The sequence below is a fragment of the Strongylocentrotus purpuratus genome, unplaced genomic scaffold (genome assembly GCF_000002235.5).
Source record: "Strongylocentrotus purpuratus isolate Spur 01 unplaced genomic scaffold, Spur_5.0 spur5_scaffold_20, whole genome shotgun sequence".
In the NCBI taxonomy this organism is placed as follows: domain Eukaryota; kingdom Metazoa; phylum Echinodermata; class Echinoidea; order Camarodonta; family Strongylocentrotidae; genus Strongylocentrotus; species Strongylocentrotus purpuratus.
In genome coordinates this window covers 20,579,177-20,590,451 of record NW_022145606.1, presented here as the reverse complement: position 1 = coordinate 20,590,451, position 11,275 = coordinate 20,579,177, and positions in this window count along the sequence as shown.

Below are 11,275 nucleotides of genomic sequence, written 5' to 3'. Positions count from 1 at the left end.
CCGTTTCGTTAACAATCAGCCGTAGACGAAAAACTTCATGCATGACTGAAAGAGCGGAAACTCAACTTTCTAGAAATGTAATTTTCTCTTTGAAATTCAGATACCGTCCGCCAAATGAATTTTTGGTTTCCTCTCTTCAAATTCATTTAAATCTCTCATGCGTGAAATATGCATTATATGAGTTGCATCAAATGAAAGAGGAGAGTCTAAGCTTTCCAAATATGTGTCATTTATTGATGATAAATGTGACTAAGTTATGATAAAACATCGATAGTTCTCGGTTTCGTTTGTTCTGGGACGCACTCTACAAATTGTGGTTCAATTTCAATGGTTCAATAAAATTCTGCAAGCGAAATGACATAACATGCGTTATTCAACCTCATTTTTGGCCTCATAACCATTTTGGAGTAGTTCTATTGGATTAATAGATTAAACAGATACTCCAATATATCATATGAAAAAGGGTATATGTTAGAGAGCATCTCATTGGCTTAGAAGCTATCACATGACACTGATTATTTTGGTATGCACTTTATTTTACATTAAAATCTCGTATAAAATATGGTATTTGTTAGAGAGCATCTCATTGGCTTAGAAGCTATCACATGACACTGATCATTTTGTTATACACTTTATTTTACATTAAAATCTCATGTGAAATATGGTATTTGTTAGAGAGCATCACATTGGCTTAGAAGTTATCACATGACACTGATTATTTTGTTATACACTTTATTTTACATTAAAATCTCGTATAAATTATGGCATTTGTTAGAGAACATCTCATTGGCTTAAAAGCTATCACATGACACTGATCATTTTGTTATACACTTTATTTTACATTAAAATCTCGTATAAAATATGGCATTTGTTAGAGAACATCTCATTGGCTTAGAAGCTTTCACATGACACTGATCATTTTGTTATACACTTTATTTTACATTAAAGGTGAAATTCAAAGAAAATCAAAAATATGTCAACTACTGTATCACTAGAAACTGGTAAGCTAACAGATGTCCATCGTACAAGTTTGAGGTCAACTACATATCGGGTGATTTATAAATATACAAATACAACCCCCTCCATAGCAGCTGGGATATACGAGAGATTCGCCGGAAAAATAATGATGTTTTAATGACGTCACTATATGGACCAATACTGCCCAAGCAGACGACATCCCATAAAGAATGAACATAATTGCAAAGCTATTATTTCTCAAATTATAATGAGTTTAGTGTATATAAATGTAATGGCATGTCAAACCATTCAAAAGGGGATATGACCCGATTCTGATAACTTTTTTTTTTGCTTGTAAATACAAAGGATAGGGGTTAATTAACAATCAAAGAAACCAGACTTTCAAATTGTAAAACCCCCGGAATGATATTGAGGACGGCATGTGTTCCCTCTTGAACCGCCGAACAGCGCGGTGTGTGCAGCTGAATATACAATGGCGTCTTATTTTGTTTACAAGCGACAGATTCCTTTATTTTTGTATCGCTGCATTTTTCATCAAAATAAAACCATGCGCGGGGTTTAGAGTGAGGCAATATATTATATAGTTAACCTGTCGGTAGTGAAGAAAGAGAAAGAACTCAAGAGAAGATGAGAAAACAGGCACTGAAAATGTGTGAGATGTCATGGGACATCGTCTGCTTGTGCAAATCATGTCCATACCGTGATCTCACACATCTCAGCAGCTTTCGGAGAGCTCTTCAGGTGCTATGCCGGGGCTGTATTTAAGCGTTTTGTAATTTATAATAATCATTACTTCGAATGTTTCCAAGCATTGAATTCTGTTAACCTTGTCGAATCAAAGTTTCAACTTTGCAATAATGAAAATGACTTTAGTTTTTAAAATCAATGAATATCTACTTTAAAATCTCGTATAAAATATGGCATTTGTTAGAGAGCATTTTATCGGTTGAGAAGCTACCGCATGCTATTGGATTAATGGATTAAACAGATACTCTGATATATCATATGAAAAAAGGGTATATGTTAGAGAGCATCTTATTGGCTTAGAAGCTTTCACATGACTCCTTCTCTCTCTCTATATATCTACATAATCTTCCCTTCTATCTCCCTCTCTTCTGTTTATCAATTATTTTCCGCTTTCACTGCCATACCCCCAACCCCTAATATTTTTTGTGTGTAATTTAACAGACCCATAATTTCAAACTTTATTTAACTCTTCTTTCTGATTGCCTCTAATATTGAAATCTCTAATGAGACGTTACCATGACAAACATTTAGATTTGGAAGACTTGTTTCAAGCATAAAGCCAATTTTTAATAGACAAAGATTTTCATTACCAATGGAAAATTTCCTGATAACTTCACCATACAATGAAGATATTCATGTATAAAGCCAATTTGAAATAGACTAAGATTTTCATAACCAACAGAAAATGTTCTGATAACTTCACCATACAATGAATATATTCAAGATTTCTTTCTTCTCAATTTGGTACTGTCAAACTGATTAATGTCTTGTCGAATATCCCCCAAATGAGCTAGCAATGCATTATGTGAAAAGTTGATGTTATTGTTTTCACGAAAATTTTGGTTAACTGCATTCTGGGTAAAGATTGAGAGTGCCTTTTCATAATCATTATCTAGCAAACTATTTATATATTTCCAGGGTTATCAATAATACTTGGTATAGAATACGGTCTTGATGGAAGTGCTAGCGTCATATTCGCTCGTCGTACAAATTACTAGTTCTCCATCAAAGAGCCTGTGTTCATCTTGAAATCATTCAAGCAACGAGCTGGAACAGGGCAAATTCAGTGGTTGGCGCTGGTGTGATCACCGCGCCATTGTTTAGCTCAAAATTGTTTGGAACAAGCAACCTTGACAACTTGCCATTATGACGTCATACTTTGGTACTCCATACAGCTATTTTCACGCCTGTGTAGGCGCTATTTGAAATTTATCAAAATCTACCGGAGCACCCGGGTAATATTTATATTCAATTTTTCTCGAAAGCAGAAGTGTTTCAGGGGCTAAATGTTCTAGTGCTTATAATACATCCACAGGGGCATCCAAATATATCAAAATTGTAAAGAATCACTATCCACCCAGTTTTTAAAAGTTCCCAAAACTTTGTAGTACCTTTAATTTGTATTTATTTACCACACACCAACAATAACAAACATGCAAAAAAACTCATGCAATAATTCAAATGATATAGTACACTTCATGATAGAATAAAAGAAGAATGTCCCTCCCCCGAAAAACAAACAAACCCACACTGAAAAAAAAAGAGACAAAACAACAACTAGACATTGAAAATCATCACGAAGACGAATTAGGTGATCTGCCGCACTGATCGAAACAACGCATGTAGGAACTCCATGGGAGATTTGATCTATTAAAAAAGAAACCCATATTCCATTTATATTCCACGCATAATGTACAGTCCATCATGACGCGCGCATGAACATGGGTGTGACCAGAAGCTTACCCATGACGTTAAAGTGACTCGGTAACATTGTTGAAGGTTGATGAAAAAAAAATGCTTAATTTGTGTATAAAATGTTACTTACTATATTCCTTCTACTATATACTAACCCTCTGACATGCAAAAAATCCTTAACAAATTCTCAAACCACAAAGATATCTATGGTTTTCTTTGAAGGCGTCGATGTGAGGCACCCTCTAACAGTGATTAACAGTAAATTTTCCCAACCATTTTTGAACTTTCCCAACCGTTTTTCCATGAGAAAAATACGTAAAACAGGCAATAAAAATCTGTCAACACTTAACTGTCTGAAATATAATGTAGAGCCATTTTATTGCTTTGTGACGATTTACATTCACCTAACATGTAATAAAATTGTCCTTGTCTTGATGCTGAACAGGCTTTGACAAGTAGCAGAATAGAAGTAGAATAATATAGTTGGGAGAATTAAGGAATCGATCAGATCAGTTTTTCCCAATTTGTACCATGAATAATGATCCGTTTTCACTCAAATTTTCAGATTATTTTTAATTGTACATCTAGCCTTGAAGTCACTACCTTAGCACCACTATCTCTCATTTGAACAATGTTACAAAGTCCCTTTAAGTTCGTGCATACCAAAAATCATTCATAAATGACTCTCCATGACATAAATATAACATAACTCATGAATATATAAATATAACTCAATAGGAGATAGCCGCTGTACAAGTAGAAACAGTAGCGTACCTGAGGGGGGGGGCAGAGTGCCCCCCCCCCCTGACGGGCTCCAGGGGGAAAAAGAAAAAGGGGGAAGGGGGAAGAGGAAACGAGAAAAAAAAAGGGGAGAGAGAAAAAAAAGGGAAAAGAAAAGAAAGAGAAAAAGGAAAAGGAAAGAAAAAAGAAAGAAGAAGAGAACAGGAAGAAAAAGGGAAAAGAAAAGGAAAGAAAAAAATGGGGATATTAAAAAAAGAAAAAAAATGGGAAAATTAAAAAAAAAGAAGACCATGGCTGTACGCATGGGGGGGGGGGGCAGGTAACCCCAGATATTTTGAAAACGTACAGTTTTTTTCCTGAAAATGTTTAACAAAGCTCACAAGTAGTGTGGGCCTATATCAAATCCTTCAATTCTACTTTTGAAAATGCAGAAGTACCCTCATGACCAGTTCGGTCGCTCGAACTCCCTTCACTCCTTTCGCTTTTGAGTTTCTTCTCCCGACGGGCCCCGACCTGCAACCATGGCAACAATAACACCCAATTTATGTACCAAATGTTACTAAAAGCGACTAATTTATTTTTTCTCGCTCGCTATGCTCGCTCGCGAATAAATGGAATAGACATTGCTTTGAAAACAATAATTGTGTCCACCTTTGACCTGCAACAATATCATTACAAATGGAAGTGTTTTTTCTCCCTCTCGCCAAAAAGGAATTGATATCCCGACCTGCAGCAATAAAAACAAGTTCATGTATTAATTTCTATTAAAAGAGAATTGATTTTTTTTGCTTGCTCGCTATGCTAAATAAGTACCAAACGTTATTTTAAGAGATATTGTTTCCTCGTTCGCCAGAATTGATGAATTGATTGATTTTAGTGATTGATATATGAGTTGATTTGTGTCATTCCGACCTGCAACATAAAAATATATGTTTATATACCAATTATCATTGAAAGAAAAGAGTATTTTTGCTTGCTCGCTATACGCTCACTCCCAAATATGTAATTAACATCGCCTTATAAGCGCGATTGTGCTTGCCCCAACTTGCAGCAAATCAGTAAAAAAAAAAATGTTCTTTCGCTTTTTTCTACCCAAAATTGAATTAACATTGCCTAATAATGAGGCCAAACCAAAAACACAACCAAAACGGCAATGCACATACAACTATAGCTCCAAACTGGATTATTGTGCATCATCTTTAAGGTGTTGCCGATTGAAAATGTATTTTCCAAATCATTAGCAGTTGTCACAACAATGTAATTATGTAGCCCAATAATCACACGATAATATGTGTTTTTTGTATTTTTTTTCCTTTTTCTTTCCATGAACATCAGAAGTACATTATTGAAAATATGTTCGTCTTCTGTAAACCTCAACAGTTCAACATATATTTGTTATATATCTTGAGTAGTCAATTTCATCTATATTATAAATGTAGGCTAAATCACCCTGAATATTTGTTATTTAATTTGTTAGTTAATTCGAAAATCAATAAAATCCCGGTAGGGGGGGGGGGAATATGAAGAAAAAAGATCATATCTCATACAATGAATAGTAATCAACAAATTCAAATCTTACAAATACCGGGAATTATGCTGCTTCATATATATACATTTCATTAGATTACTTGTAATGTCAATAATTGTTTGATACATGTCGATAGCAAACCACCGCTATGCCATTATATGGCATTATTATCATCGTCATCATCATCTTCATGACCTTGCAGCATTGTTATAATATTTGTTGTAATACTTGTTTGATAGACACAGGTATGTATCAAAATGTCTAAAAGCAATTAAAAAAAATCAACTATTTAAATGTTACAAGTTATTGTATCCGTTCTATCAAACTACATATCGGAGATTCATATTTCTCATGGCAACATTATACAATCAACAGTATTGAAACTTACAAATACGGGATATTATGCTGTTATGTATATGAGCATATTTGCCATGCAAATACTTCTTGATAGATAATTAATCTTCGCCTTATTCAATTGTTATATTACTGAATATATCAAATATACTTCTTGGTTACATGTATCAACATATGTCATAACAAAATTAAAAGTTAACAAAATCCAATGTTGCAGAAACTTAGTATAATGCAGCTATTTACATGCTGTGAGTGTGTTAGATAACAAGACTGCAACATATTTGTTGTTATAAATCGCTTCTCATAAACTATAAACAAAGATTAAGATATCTCGTAGCAAACTGATATAAACAATTTTTTTTTTAATCTTACAAATATTGGGTATTATATTGCTATGAACAAGTTGTGAGCATACTTGTAATGTGAAGGATTTCTTAGAAAATTACAAGTCGTTGCAGCCCATTTGATTGTTATATTGATCATTATAATTGAAAGCACTTTTTGGATACACATATCAACATATTTCATAGCAGAATAAAAACAAAACAACGACATTTACCCAACAATAGTATTATATGCAGCTACTTACACGTTATGAGTCTATTAAATGACAGAAGTCTGCAACTTATAATAATGTAGCATTTGCCATTCAAAAAATACATATCAATGGTCCACATGTTCCATTGCAGCATTATGGACTCAATAGCGTTGAATCGTAAAAATACTTGTTATTATACTGCTATGTACATATCATGAGCATACTTGCAATGTAAATATCTTGGTGATAGATAAGGACACTTTGCAACCTAATTGATCGTTATATTATTCAGACATTCTACCAAGTAATCGTGTTGGATGTACATGTATCAACATTACTCATGGCAAATTTATAAATTCAACAACATAAATCATACCACACAAAACCAGTATAATACAGCTGTTTACAAGTTGTGAGTATTTTAAAAGACAAAACTGTGCAAATTATTCCACTATTTTAGCATTGCTTTTGCGTCATAAAACATTCATAAAATAACGAAACTAAATATTACAAATACTGGGTATTATACATCTATATACATGTTGACATGTTCTGAGCATATTTAAAATGCAAATTCTTGCATGCATTCTAAAGCATATTATATATCGTGAGTGTATTTTTATTGTAAATACTTTCTTGATAGATAATGAAACGTCGACGTATTTAATTGGTATATCATTAAATCTAACATACTTCTCGGATACAAATACCAACATATCTCATAACAAAATTAAAACAAATAACGAAATCTGTTGTTGCAGAACTTAGTATTATGCAACTATTAACATGTTGTGAGAGTGTTATATAACAAGACTGCAACTTATTATATTTTTATACATCGCTTCTTACAAACTACAAACAAAGATTAAGCTATCTCGTAGCAAACTAATATAAACACACATTTTGAATCTTACAGATACTGGGTAATTATTTCGCTATATACATGTTGTGAGCATACTTTTAATGTGAACGATTTCATACAAAATAACAAGACTTTGTAGCTCATTTGATTGTGATATTATTAATTTTATTGAAAACACTTGTTGGATACAAATATCAACATATTTCATAGTAGAATGGAAACAACAAATGAAAGTTGCCCCAAATAGTATTTTATGCAGTTAGTTACATGTTATGACTTTATTAGATGACAAAGGTATGCAACTTATCTAATATTGTATCATTTGCCTTTCAAAAATTACATATCAAAGGTTTAAATGTTCCACTGCAACGTTATAACATCGAAAGCGTTGAATCGTACAAACACTTGTTATTATACATCTATGTACAAATCGTGATCATACTTGTAATGTAAATAGGGATAATGAGACTTTGCAACCTAATGGATTGTTATTTTACTCAGACATTCTACCAAGTAAGCTCGTTTGATACATATATATCAACATGCCTCATAGCAAATTTGCAAATTCAACAAATTGAATCATATATACATACAAACTCAGTATGATACAGCTGTTTAGAAGTTGTTAGTATGTTAAAAGACAAAACTATGCAACTTATTTCATTCTTATGTTAGCATCGCTACTAAGGAACTACACATTCATAGCAAAAATTGTCATAGCATATTCATAAAATAACAACGTTAAATCTTACAGATAATGGTTATTATGTAGCTATATACATGTTTACATGTTCTGAGCATATTTAAAATGCATATTCCTGCACGATAGATAACAATGCCATGCAATTTAAAGCATATTATTTTAAACGGTTTATTAAAGATATCGACAAGACAAAAGATGTTAACAAAAACAATTTGTTATCAGTAGTATAATTGATAGAAAGTGTTTGGGCCTGCTCCCCCCCCCCCCCACAATTGTCAAAAAAGTATATATCTTGTTAACTTATGACTTTAAAACACATGATTTGATTTCTCTAGCGGAAAAAAAAAATATAGCTTTTAAACGAATATACCTATACATGTACTTAGAGTAATGCAGCTATATACATATACCTATAAATGGGCGTGTATCGTGTACATGTTGGGTTTTCTGAGCCATATAAGACCAATAACATAGTACATGTATATAGTCTAAATTTACTCCCTTTTGGCTCTAAACTGATTAAATAAACGTAGTCTCTTAACGAACTGGAACATTTTCCTTCATTGTTTTTTTATGTCCATACAAAAGTAAATGTACGTATAATATATATCAACGTATCTCTCAATCGAAAACAAAAATAAACAAACAAATTAAATAGTACTCTTAAGAATGCAGTCATCTACATGTACACGTTATGTGTGTATTGCAGCATATAATCATATGTGATATGAATAATTTCTTGATAAATAGGGCGGTTATGCAACCTTTTTCTTTCATTTGATAACATTTATTTTATTCCAATTTCCAGCTGATAGGTGACGGATCATAAATCATAATGAAGAAGAAGGCTAACATATCGGGTTGGATGGAAATATAATTGAAAGGGGCTCTCCTGTGTGAACTGCCCTTAGCAAAACACAATGAACTATATCAACATGTAACAGAGAAAATTGTAAAATGTCTAAGCTTGAATCTTCTTTAATCTTGGTATAATGCATGAATTAACATATGTTATGAGATAATGTCGTGCAAATAGTATCTTTACAGATCAGGAAACTTTGTATCGTATTGCATTATTAGAGTATTTGAATAAAAGTCATTTATCTCCTCCCAAAGTCATTATGATTTTAATTCTATTTGTGCATTTTTGTATTTCCTCTTGCTTGTTGTATTCTATTTGCACAAACCTAGCTAGAACATAATATGGTAATGGTTATTATACTTAAGCAAATACTTGATTGCCACACTTTTCTTATAAAACAAGAAATGATTACAACAATTTATTTATTTAAATGGGACAATCCTTGATCCTGTATATCATATAATCGTATCTAATCTAGTTACATGTAACAACCAACATATTTAGATTTACATGTAATTATTGTAATGATGGTGGTGATAGCCATATTATTTGTTTATGTACATATATTTAAATACAAAGTGCATATGGAAAATTGTAATCAAACATTTGATTTGATTTAGATCAATAACAGTGATAGATTTTCTCTTGCTTTTTGTATTCTATTATTCATAGTACAAACTTGGCTTGAACCTGATTATTGTGATTGTAATTGTACTCATGCAAATTCATGTATGGCTATACTTTTCCTTGAAATAAAGAAATGATAACGATTCATTTATTCATGTGGAAAGTGTTTATCCTGTTTATCTATGTACATGTTATAAGACACAATAGAGATATGCATGTAATTATTCGGATGCTAGTGATGGCATCATGTCTCTCTATCTTAGGAGCCATGGTCAAATAAGGGTGTTCTAGTCTGTAACGATTGAAGCGCAATGAGTACATCAATATAATATTTTGAAGATATCATGTGTTTATGTACATGCATGTGTATACGTAGCGAACATGGACAATTGTATTCAAACAGGATTTGATTTAGAGGGTAAATCTGTTTTTAAAAACGAGAATGCTGTCTCCATCGCTAACAAACAGTTTTCCCGATGACGTCATCATCACCCGAGATGCAGCAAGGTGTCCCTTCCTATTACCGAGTCTAGTTGACAGAGGGAATGATGCTACTCTTCTGTTCTTCATGTCATCTCCACTCATCACCTGATCAATCACACATGTCTTGTACTCATCATCTGATGTCACGACGTAGAGGTCGTCTGTCAAAGGATCGATGCAGGCATTCAGGATGACACCACTATGGGGGATTACCCTTTGAGCACCCTGTCTGTCGACGTTGAACACTCTGTGATCTAGTGGGTAGGGTTGAGCGATGATATGACCTGATGATTGAACACCACGCATTATTATATCCTGTTTACATGTGATGGTATTCATGATCTTACCATCAGCTGGGTTGATGACGTATATCTTAGACTGATTCCACTCAGCAGCGATGATCATCCCATTCTGGTCAACAGCTACATCCACCCTTGCGTCACAACCCGTTGTGTTTCTGGATATTGTGACGTCATTAATGTGCTTCCCTTGTATGTCATAAACACTGATGATTCCAGTCAAACTGTCCCCTGTACACCCTTTACTGTATTTACAGCGTACTACGTTGCTATCATTCAGCAATGCACAGGAAGAAACCCATGATGTATCACTACCGGTTATCACTCTCTGACTGTATTTAGTGTTCATATCTAACATGTACGTATGTTTGCTACCACGTAATCTATCTGTGATGATCACATTACATTCATCTATGTATCCTACAACGGCTGGGAATGTGATTTTATCACTGACATTGATTTTATCAATTAGCTTCCACTCCCCATCATACCCATCAATCCTCCCATCATATATGCACTTCTTTCTCCCAGCACCCTTCACGAACCTCACACCCGATATGGTACCAGTGATGTGTTTCACCTCATCCTCGTTCAGTGGCTTCTTTAGTTCATCACTCACTGATGTCTTCACACGATGCCCGTCTTTAACGACATTTGAATCATCTTTGAGTACTGTATCGAGTGTCTGTACTGTAGTCTCTGTGGTTGTTGTGTTATCTTGCCAAGATATCTCTAACTGTCCAATCTTTCTCTCTTTCTCTTCAGCGATGTTTTTAATGTCTGTTTGCAGAACATGTTGTTTGTTGTTAATGGGTTCTCGTCTTTTCTCTGCATTTGTATGGTTTAGCTCAAGTCGCT